Here is a 12,139-nt window from a genome sequence, read left to right on the forward strand (position 1 = left end):
TGGCCTAGCTATTTCTAAGGCTACTAATCTTTGTGAAGCACCGAGGCTTTCCTCTCGCTTGTGGCCTCCATATACATTGAAGCCTTTCAACGCGGTTTATTGTGGCCATCTGGTGGTCAAAACGACGAATAGTTTCTTGTTTTTAAATTTGAAAACAAAACAAATGAAAACAATTCAAAGCTAAATAAAATCTGTGATCTTTCTGTGTTTTAATCATGCCCCTGTTATTTCACAATCATAGGATGCATGAAAAATTTGAGAAAATGTATATACATTATTTTTCAATAAAAAAAAAAATTAAAAAAAAGACTGCCAAGACATCTAGAGTTTTAAAGTATAGTTTGAAGGTATAGGTTAGGTAAAGGGTTAGTTCACCCAAATATGAAAATCATGATTTACTCACCCTCAAGTCATCCTAGGTGTATGACATTCTTCTTTTTTAGACGAATACAACCGGAGTTATATAAAAAAATGTCCCAGCTTTTCCAAGCTTTATAATGGCAGTGACTTGTTGGGTCATTTTTTAAGTCCATATAAGTGCATCTATCCATCATATCACTGCTCCACACGGCTCTGGGTTTAATAAAGGCCTTCTGAAGCGAAGTGTGTATATATATATATATATATATATATATATATATATATATATATATATATATATATATATATACACAGGCCCGGAATAAGAACATGTAGGGCCCTGGGGCTATAACAAACCCAAGGGCCCCCATACACTCTAAAAAATGCTGGGTTAAACACAACCCAAGTTGGGTTGAAAATGGACTAACCCAGCAATTGGGTTGTTTTAACCCAGTGAATTGGTTGTTTTAACCCAGCGGTTGGGTTAAATATTTGCTTAAAACAACCCAATCGCTGGGTTAAAACAACCCAATTGCTGGGTTAGTCCATTTTCAACCCAACTTGGGTTGTTTTTAACCCAGGATTTTTTAGAGTGTAGTAGCTGATCTTGGTGCCACAAAGTTTTCCACCACAGAATAAATTTTTTTTTTTTTTTTAAACTAAACCTTTAAAGCACAGAGATATATGAGTATACTGTCTGAATTTTCCATTTTAATATTAAGTATGCCTATATTTAAATATTCCAGGATGCAACACATTAACAGCATGAATGCATTAACTCCAGATATAAGGTCAAAGCAAACAGGTTTCCAGAAGGAGTTTTAAAACCTGTGAGGTCCCAAATTTGAGGTATTTTGGCGGGTTTGGGGGGCATGGTCCCCATGGATGTGCATTTTAAGATGTTTGAAGGCTAAAAAAATAAAATATCTTTCAAAAACATGTTAGTGGGCAGTAGATTATCTGTCATAACTGCTCTCTCCTCATTTCATCACTCTCTCATTCTCATTCTCATTTCCATCACTCTTTCACTCTTTCTTTTTCTCTCAGTCTCCTTCTCTTGCCCTGTCTCACCCCCTCCTAAAGCTGAGCTCTGGCTCATATTCTTTTGATTATGTCTACTAGCTATTACAAACTCGAGAAATAAAAGTTTCTAGGATGTTGTTCAGTCATTAAGGGCAGACAAATTCATTTATTTTCAAAACTGATAGGCTATATCACACAGAAACGGATGTAGAAATGTAGAAATCAGAAGGGTCGGAGTTTGACTTTGCAATTCATACAGTCTATTTCTGAAACTCAATGTCGAAGAGTTGACAGGAGCCACAAAATTTCGACCCGGTGAAGGATTTCCGTAGTGAAGAGTAGATACGGCCTGAATCTGCTTTGAGACTGTTGTTCCTTTCCGCCCAAATAAATCCGGGCCGGGCTGGAAGGGGATGTGACTTAACACGATCAAGTCCGTCTTCTACAGCAGGGGTTCTCTTTCATAGGTTCACTCGACGCTGCGTCACCTTATGACGTAATGGGAACGCCCTCTGTGTGTGCCGATTGTCTGAAGCCCTTATAGAATCACGCCAATTAATTGGCTGTTGGCGCGGGTGCCGCCCCGACACTCTAACATCGCCACATTATGATAGGCTTGGAGGATGGCCATGGTATGAAGGGCCATGCCAGCCTGACCAGCCGCCGTGTAGGATTTTCTGATAAGGGCGGAAGTGGTCCTACACGGTTTAGTGGGAAGAAGGGGGCGGGACTTCCACGAGGGAGCGATATCTCGCTGTGCAGATCACTGAAAAACGGCAGCTTCCTCCGCGTTGGCCTGGAATTAGGGCCACTCAGAAACCTTGCGTCGAGCCGAGAGGATTGAGCTTCGCGGGGTTCGTCCGGCCACTCGATAGCGAGCTTCTCCGTAGCGCGCAATAGCACGTCGACGAGCTCCGCGTATGCCGCTGAAGGCCGCACTTCCTGGCCGCTAGGCGGGAGAGCGTCGTCATTAAAGGCAGGCCCGAAATCCTCAGAGTCGGACGCTGCGGTAAACACGACATCATCCAGTCCGAAGGAAACCGCGTCGCGTGCCTCCGGGCTGGGACACAAGTAGTCATGCGAAAACTCGACGGGCGGAGTCCCACGCACGTGCTCGTGGGAGAGAGGCTCGCGGTTTTTGAGAGGGAATCATCCGTTTTTCCCCTAAAAGCAAATTAAAAGAGCGCTTTTTGTCATCAAATGTGTCACCTTCACCACGGGGTCTTCCTTTCTTTCCTGATTTACACAGCGAGCTGTGTAGATCATGGAAGAAACCATATTCATCACGTCTCTTCAGCCCTCAAGTTAAAACATATAGTGATATAAGGGGGCTGAAGGAATATGGTTATGGGGCGATGCCTAAAGTAGATCAGACACTTGCGAGTTATCTGTCCCCTGCTTTGGCATCGTCCCTGAAGGCCCCCACGCTCCCCAATAAGCCGTGGGGAAAGCGTACACGGCAGCAGGGCAGGCTGGTGCGTGTTTGCATTCAATGAGTATTTTGCAAGCGTACCAGGCTGAACTGCTGGGGGATTTGGATGGCGTGGTGAAAAGGTGAGCCCTGAGGCAGTTCGTGAACTGCGTCGGGCCACAGATTTATCTCTGAGAGCCACCAAAGAGACCGCTAGAGCTATTGGGCGGTCTATGGCAGCCTTGGTGGCGACAGAGAGACATCTGTGGCTCAATTTGTCTGACATTAAAAACAAAGACAGGGCTTTTCTCCTTGATGCGCCAGTTGAACCTGCTGGTTTGTTCGGCGACGCTGTAAATATAGTCGTCGACAGATTTGAGGAAAATAAGAAACAAGCAGAGGCATTTAAAAAATATCTTCCGTGCCGCCACCAACCCTCTGGGGCTGCTGGCCGTGAGCAGCCCCAGCCGTCTAGCTCTTCATACAGGCAGCAGCAAAAAGAGAGTGTCGCATCTAGTGCTCCACCTCAGAGATACGGTGGGCCAGGTCGGCACTCTCAGCCGAAGCCTTCTAAGCCGAAGACCTGAGGGTCGTGCTTCAGGCGAAGAAGGCTTCAGGCCAAAAGAGGTCCTGACGCCAGCAGCGTCAGGTCTCTGAGGGCGTCCCCCCCGCGGGGTGGATTCGTGTTTACCTCAGTATACGGTGCCCACTCCACTTCGTTGCCCTCAGGGGACCATTCTGCCAACCCCTGGTGCCTCTGGGCGCAGCGGTTTCCAGCGAGCTTGTGACTTGGTGTCCACAGGACAAGGTGTCACACTCACAGCCTCCAAGGAGGTTAGAAACGCAGCCAGATCGGTTAGGTGCTGCCAGTATGCTTCAGGCCACCGAGATGGTTGCAGTGGAAATATCAGAGACCAGCCTCGAGAGGCTGGTTCCCTTCGTAGATTTTCTGGCAGAATGGAAACGTCTACCAAATATATCGCTATGGGTCCTGCAGACGGTAGAAAAGGGGTACAGAATTCAGTTTGGGTTCCACCCACCTCGATTCAACGGAGTGCTGTTAACATCAGTACGTCCCGAGCAGGCTCTGATAATGGAACAGGAAGTGGAAACCTTGTTAAAAAAGGAGGCTATAGAACAGGTCCCTATACAGAACATAGAGTCGGGTTTTAACAGCCGGTACTTCTTAGTTCCAAAAAAGGAGTTAGTTCCAATGGAGGGTTGTGCCCTATATTAGATCTTCGTCGTCTGAATTGTACAGTCAGAAAACAAAAATTCAAGATGATGACGCTAAGTCAGATTGTGACCCAAATCAGATCCGAGGATTGGTTTGTCACAATAGATCTGAAGGACGCATACTTCCATGTCTCCATCCTTCCACAACACAGGAAGTTCCTGAGGTTCGCTTTCGGGGGCAAAGCGTACCAGTATCGGGTTCTTCCAATTGGTCTAGCTCTTTCACCCTGCACGTTCACGAAATACGTAGATGCAGCTCTGGCCCCGCTCAGGCTGCAGGGCATACACATTCTGAACTATATAGATGACTGGCTGATCCTGGAGATGGCGGTTCAGCATCGAGATGTCGTCCTCTCTCATATTCAAAAGTTGGGGTTGAGGCTGAACACGAAGGAGAGTGTGCTTTCTCCAGTACAGAGGACCACTTTTTCAGGCGTAGTTTGGGATCCCATAGCAATGCGGGCAGTGCTTTCACCCACGCGCATTGCTGCGATTCTGTCAGCTGTAAAGAGAGTGAAAATAGGCCAGTCATTCACTGTGAAGCAGTTTCAAAAGTTGCTGGGTTTAATGGCAGCGGCGCCCAACGTGATTCCTTTTGGCCTGCTGTACATGAGACACTTACAGTGGTGGCTCAGGACCAGAGGGTTTTCCCCGAGGGGGAAACCTTTTCGTATGATCAAGATCACGCGGCGGTGTCTCCGCGCCTTGTTCATATGGAAGAAAGCCTGGTTCCTGTCCCAAGGTCCTGTGTCGAGTCACCCTGACGACAGATGCCTCTCTCACAGGCTGGGGAGCGGTAATGGACGGCCGCTCAGCTCAGGGTCTGTGGGGGGACTATCATCTTTTGTGGCACATCAACTGCCTGGAGATGATGGCAGTTTTCAAAGCATTGAAATTTTTCCTCCCGGACCTGAGGGGCCATCATCTGTCAACACATCGGTGGTCTCCTATGTAAATCGCCAGGGGTCTGCGTTCGCGCCCATTGTGCAAGCTAGCACACCAGATCCTCCTGTGATCTCTGGGGAAGTTACTCTCCTTGAGAGCAATCTTTATTCCGGGGGCCCAGAATATAGGAGCGGACATCCTTTCAAGACAGGGGCTGAGGTGGTGAAGCTCATTTGGGAGATTTACGGCCAGGCGGAAGTGGATCTGTTTGCTTCTCTGAATACGACGCACTGTCCACTCTGGTTCTCGTTGACACATCCAGCTCCTCTGGGACTGGATGCCATGGTACAGACGTGGCCGAGGCTGCGTCTGTACGCATTTCCCCCAGTTGTTCTGCTCCAGGGAGTTCTGGAGAAAGTTCGCCGGGAGGGGATAAGTCTACTGCTAGTAGCTCCTTACTGGCCGAGCCGGATTTGGTTCTCGAACCTCGTAGCACTGCTCGATGGCTCACCCTGGAAGATTCCGATCAGGAGGGATCTTCTATCTCAGGCGGAGGGCTCAATATTTCACCCCCGCCCAGAAATGTGGAACCTGTGGGTTTGGCCGCTGAGGGGGCCGAGCTCATAGAGTCCGGTCTCTCTACCGAGGTAGTGGAGACCATTCTCAGCTCCAGAGATTCGTCCACGAGGAGACTATATGCCCTGAAGTGGAGGTTGTTCACTTCTTGGTGTCAAGAACGACAGTTAGATCCAGTCAACTGCCCTGTTGGATCAGTGCTAGATTTTCTACAAGAGCATTTCTCTTCTGGGTTGTCCCCTGCTACACTAAAGGTGTATGTTTCATCTATTTCTGCTTACCATGCCCATGTGGATGGTATTACTGTGGGGAGGAACCCGTTGGTAACTCGTTTCCTTCATGGCACTAGGAGGCTGAGGCCTGCGGTGCGCACTAGAGTTCCTACTTGGGATTTGGCTATAGTGTTGGAAGGTTTATCTGCGGCTCCGTTCGAGCCACTTGACATCATCTCAGAAAAGTTTCTGACTCTGAAAACCATCTTCCTTCTTACCGTCTCTTCTATTAAGAGAGTAGGAGACCTTCAGGCCTTATCAATATCCCCTTCGTGCTTGGAGTTTGCACCAGGGATGGTTAAAGCTTTCCTTTACCCTAGATTAGGGTATGTTCCGAAGGTGTTAACCAATGTTCCACGGCCTATAGAGCTGCAAGCTCTCTGTCCTCCTCCATTTGTTAATCCAGACCAGGAAACATTGAACCTTGTATGTCCAGTGCGAGCACTGGATGCTTATGTCCACAGAGCTGCCTTGTGGAGGAAAGCGGATCAATTGTTTGTTTGTTTTGGACCTCAGAACAGGGTTCTCCCTGCGTCCAAACATACAATGAGCAAGTGGATAGTCGAGGCTATCTCACTGGCTTATGGGTCTTCTGGTCAGCAGTGTCCCTTAGCTGTCAGAGCCCACTCTACTAGGAGTATGGCGGCCTCTAAGGCCTTGGTATCAGGGGTTTCCCTCAAAGAAGTCTGCGATGCGGCCGGTTGGTCCTCGCCTCTTACGTTTGTGAGATACTATGATCTTGACCTGGAATGTGCTCCAGGTTCTTCAGTGCTCCTGTCTTGAATGTGCCACAGTTTCACACGACAGGCATTTGGTATTATGGCGTTTTGGTATTTCGTTCCCAGAGCTGTCCCTAGTGGACGCAGTGTGAAGTTCCCTCGAAAGGGAACGTCTCAGGTTATGACTATAACCATAGTTCCCTGAGAAGGGAACAAAACACTGCGTCCCTTTGCCATACTCCCTGCATGCCTGTGATCCTTTGCTTCGGCAGTTTAGCTGAAGTGCGATCGGACCGGATGTATATTTATCCTTTCCTGGATGTGACGTCACCCACCCGTGATGCTCACTCTCACCATTGGCTGAGTTGACATACGTGCATCAGATGCTATCACGCTGTGGGCGTTCCCAGAGCTGTCCCTAGTGGACGTGGTGTTTCGTTCCCTTCTCAGGGAACTATGGTTATAGTCATAACCTGAGACGATCCTTATCCATATTCACTGTCGGAGCTCATGTAGAAATCAGAAAGTTCGACTTCGCAATTCATGAAGTCCTGAAACTCGGCGTCGAAGAGTTGAGAGGAGCCAAAAATTTCGACCCGGGGAAGGATTTCCGTAGTGAAGAGTAAGACCCCGCTCTGCTTTGACTTTTCCGCCCAATTAAATCCGGGTCCGTCGTCTACAGTATACAACAGGTAAAGGGGCGGAGCAGATATAGCTAAGCCCAGAGCCATAGAGAGAGAGAGAGTTGCGACAACTCCATAGACTCCAATGGAACGTTTTTTTTTACAGCAATGGCGGCTCGTGGAGACTCTCAATAGTTCCCGGAAGTAGCAGCCGCGCTATAGAGTTACAGCAGAACAGACCGTTTGTGATGCACTTTTAAAAGGTAAGACGTTTAATCAGTAAGATTTTAAATTATCAGCACATCTTAATCAAAATAACTTGTACATTAAAGCCTGCTTGTGTAGATTAGTCATCATTAAAAAAAATTATATTTTAAAAATAACATCGCTGTAACTACATACTCATGCTACATACACATGTCGATGTGTAATAAAATTATTGAAAATCAATACATTTATTGACTATTAATTACCAAAAATCGCAGTTCTGTCACTGTGACTATCAGTTTGAATTGCCTGGAACTATTCGAGGTCTACATGAATCACGTGACTATCAAGCGTTTTGAACTTCCATTGTCGCAACTCTCTCTCTCTATGGCTCTGGCTAAGCCGAACTAGCAGCAATAAAACCCCAGTTCACAAGCAGTTATGACATGGAACAACTCAGATGGCTGAACAATCTGCTCTAGTGACCATTGTGAGCACCATGAACGGGAATGATCAACACTGTGTTGTGATCATCTCAACACCTGATGACAGGAGAGACGCTGAACTTTCTGCCACAAATGGGTGGAACACGCGAGTGATCTTTGAGCAAGTGTTTCTGCACGCTTGTAAATTGCTGCTAGAACGCATGATGCAAATGCTCTTCTAAACTTCAAGAGATTTCTGAGAGAGACGAGCTCAGGAACAACAGATTTACCAGTTGCTCACCCATCTATAAACACTGTCGAGAAGATACCCAATGACTATGGCAGAGAAACTGGGAGGGGAGGGCTCGGAATTTTGCACGAACCCAGAGTATCCCCCCCGTGATGGAAATAGTCTAGGACTAGATTGCATGTATTTTATGATTGTGCTGATGTCTTATTGGAGTTTAATTAAGAAAGTGAGGAGAAGGGGTGGTGGGGGGAAGCTAAGAAACTGTCAACGACAGGAAGGTAAATCGGCTGTCTATATACACCTCCTATCGTGGATTGACTGATTAGTTTTAATGTGCTCCTCCCGTGTTCAATTAGGTTTAATTATCTGAGGGTGCTCCACTTGTGTTTAGTTAGGTTTAATTATCTGAACGTGCTTCTCCCGAAATTTGTTTATAAAACATCAATTCACGAGTTCACACTTACATCAAATTAAATAGAGTAAAGATTATTTGTATTTGGCGTGCTGTCCGGGGGAGGGCTCCGGGGTCGGAATTTTGCCCGAACCCAGAGTATCCCCCAAAATGCAAGAACAGAGGACAGCCACCAGAAAACCCCCCAAATACGCAGATAATTGGTGGGCTGGCGGTTTGATAAGCCTGGATACTTGACCAGGAGGGCCCGTGTTGCCTCTGATGGGAGCAGCTCACGGCATCGAGCGGACGAGCCCTACTGGCTGATGGCTGGAAGCAGCCTTCGTTTAGAACAACCGGTCGGGAAGGCTCTTGCAACATCCAATGGGAGGCCAATGCTCACTGTATCAGATGGAAAAAACCCTACTGGCCGAAAAAAGAACAACCGGTCGGGAAGGCTCTTGCAACATCCAATGGGAGGCCAATGCTCACTGTATCAGATGGAAAAACCCTACCGGCCGATAAATGAGAAGCAGCATGGTTTGGAACTACCTGGCCGGGAGGACCCGTGTTGCCTCTGACGGGCGCTCATAGCGCCTGGCGGAACGGGCCCTACTGGCTGATAAGTGTGGAGCAGTCAGAATTTGGGGTAACCGATCTGGAAGGCTTTTACGACATCCAATGGGAGGCCAAGGCTCACTGCATCGGACTGGGAAAAACCCTACCGGTCGAAAGAAAGGGGAGCACATGTTTTAATCCGCCCAACCAGAGGGGCCCCCTACTGGCTGGTGAACGGGGGGCGCGTTGTTTGGAACGGACGATCAGGAAGGCTCAGGCCGCATCTGACAGGAGATCAATACTCGTGGCGTCGGACGGGTGAGCCCTACTGACCGATAGACGGGGCGGCGCAATTAAAAAGTAACGACTGACCGAGGGGGCCCACCCAGCCTCCACCAGGAGCAGTTTCTGGTGTCAGGTGAGTGGGTCCCATCGACCGACGGCACGGTGAAGGAGAAGTGGAACACCCAGCCAGGAAGCTCTCGCCGACATCTGATGGGAGATCAATACTCGCTGTATCAGATGGGTAAGCTTCGCTGGCGGACGGGTGGAAGGTAAAGCATGGATGTTCGCCCCGGAGAGCTCTTCCAGCATCCGAAAGGAGATCAATACTCGCGGTATCGGGTAAGCCTCACTGGACGGAGAAAAGAGAAGGGATAGGCATAGACCTGGGGCGCTCTTTGTGTCCGAAGGGAGATCAAGACTCGCGGTATCGGACGAGCAAGCCTCGCTGGATGGAAAAAGAAAAAGATTGATAGCAACCTGGAGGGCCCTCGCGGCATCCAATGGGAGAACAATTCTCAAGGCATCGGAAAGGGAACCCTCGCTGGTCAGAGGAAGAAAGAGATGGATGCTGGGCTAGAGGGCTTTCACGGCATCCGACGGGAAATCAGCTCAAGGTGTCGGATGAGTGAGCCTCGCCAGACGAAAAAAGAGGAAAAAGAATAGCCGCTGTCCAGGAGAGCTCTTGCAGCATCCGACAGGAGATCAAGACTCGCTGTATTGAATGGGTGAGCCTCGCTAGATAGAAAGAAGAGAAAAAATAGGACAGGGTTTTTTAATAAGGGTTATTAAAGCTACACTGTGTAACTTTTTTAGTCTTTTGTTAGCTAAAAACACTTAGTTCTTTCAAAAATATATGTGCTCATTAATGTATATTTACTTACTAAGGTAATGGGATCTAACGGTGGTCGCCATGTTGCCCCTCCATTTTGAAAGTACATTAGCCAAAGAGGGACATACCCGTAAATTCAAGCTTCGCTTTTCGCGTTTTAACCGGTTTTAATACTCGATGACACTGTACAAAATTCTCTGCCTCGCGCATGTGCGCGTCAACTTGTTCAGACTTGTCTGGTGCATGTGCAGAGAGTTTTCATCTCAGCGGCGTCCAGTAACAGATTTATACAGAGTTTTCCTGGCTTGTTTATTCCTCAAAAGTCTGTTTTTCCTTGTGTGGTATTTCTGTGCGTTAATAACTCCGTAAGTAATAATAGTTATTGTCATTGTAGATGTGTTTCAGAGTGTGTCATCGCGTAATTCAGTTGATGTCACCTCAGAAGTATTTTTGTGTCAACATACAATAGCGTAATGCTCACCTATTTGAATAATCATTCAGTTATTTTGTTATCAACAATGTTTATTCGTTTATAGAAAATATTTGCTTGTAATGTATGTCGATGGAAATATGTATCAGGTCTGATCGGCATATTAACAATTGTTATACAGAGCGCACTGACTGCAGTGTTAACGTTAAAGCGCCGCACACACTTTTGTAACCGGACACCGCTTGTTAGCAGCGGCAGCTCCGCTCCTTTTAATGCTGCTGCATTTAGCGCCTATATATGGTACAATAAGCTCTGGTTTACAGTTACATTATACAAATGTAACTTATAAGTATAGTTATACAGTTCTTAACTGTGTATGTATATTTACCATCCTTATTTGTTCTCTCACAGAAACCACATTTATGTACATATCCACGCAAACCTGTTTATGCCTTGCAATTGGATGACTGAATAAACATTACTATCATCAAAGTTCACTCTGGATTAGCTGCAGTTCTTTCTAGCCGAACAATTAGGCCAGTTGAGTTCCAACCATCCCACTGCGCACAGAATATCCCACAGGCACCGTGTCGAATGTGGACGAGGTCGAACTGGAAGCCATGTTAATCTTGGACTAAATCGGCCACCGTAGGAGTTGAAACGAAATCGGAATTGAGAGGAACAGAAACTAAAATTCACTGGATGGTCATATACCTTTTCACCACTAGATGGGGGAAAATATCACACAGTGTAGCTTTAATTAATAAGGGTTTGGTGAGCTTTCCTGATGTGGTATCGGTCGGTCCTGATGTAGCTTTGAAAAGCTTGAGAAGACCATCTTCCGAGAGCTTGGATCTGCTGCTGGGAGAGTCCTTTTTGCGCTGCTGTTGTTGCTGCCCCTATGCGGAAGGAGTGGCTTGAAAAGTTTTGCGCTGAGGTGCCTGATTGCTGGAGAACAGATTTGAGCTGTTTTTGGAACCAGAAGCGTGTGATGGGTTTGTTAGAAGCGTCTACGAAAAGGGGTTCAGAAAGAGATTTCGCCTGAAATCTCCTCATTTGGTGGTATGCACGAACAGTTTGGAATGGTTGGATTGGGGAGGAGATGTTGAAAATGTAGATCAAATGGCCTTTTTAGCTTGGTCTGTCTTGCTTTGTTTGATTAAGTATGATATGGTTTCATCATCGAGTACTGATAGGTCTGAGATAATGGGGTGGACTTTATGGTCGAATTTGGAGGTGATCGCGATTTCTGAGCATCTAAGGAAGCCAAAAAAGGCTAAGATAAACATGGTATCGAGTGTACGGGCTGTATGAAGGGGCTGGTAGCCTGTACGAAGGGTATGAATGCATTTTGTGAGTAGCTCTAGTGTTATGGGTTGTCTGCTGTCCGAGCGGGTAGGCTGTGATCGCTGAATTCCTTTGATCAAGAGGGAGGTTTGTGAGTTATTTATCTCCGGAGACGGAGTGCCATAGATTAATTTGTGGAAGAATTGGATACCGCTCAGGTATCCTTTGATGGATCCAACTTGGAAGCTCTTGATGTTGTTGAGATAGGAGATAAAAGACATAATTGAGAGGAGAGAAAAATCAGGGAACTGTAAGCTATACAAGAAATGGAAAGATTTAAAACATCTCCAAGCTGTCACGTAGGATTGGATT

Source organism: Gobio gobio (assembly GCF_949357685.1).
Source record: "Gobio gobio genome assembly, chromosome: 25".
NCBI lineage: Eukaryota > Metazoa > Chordata > Actinopteri > Cypriniformes > Gobionidae > Gobio > Gobio gobio.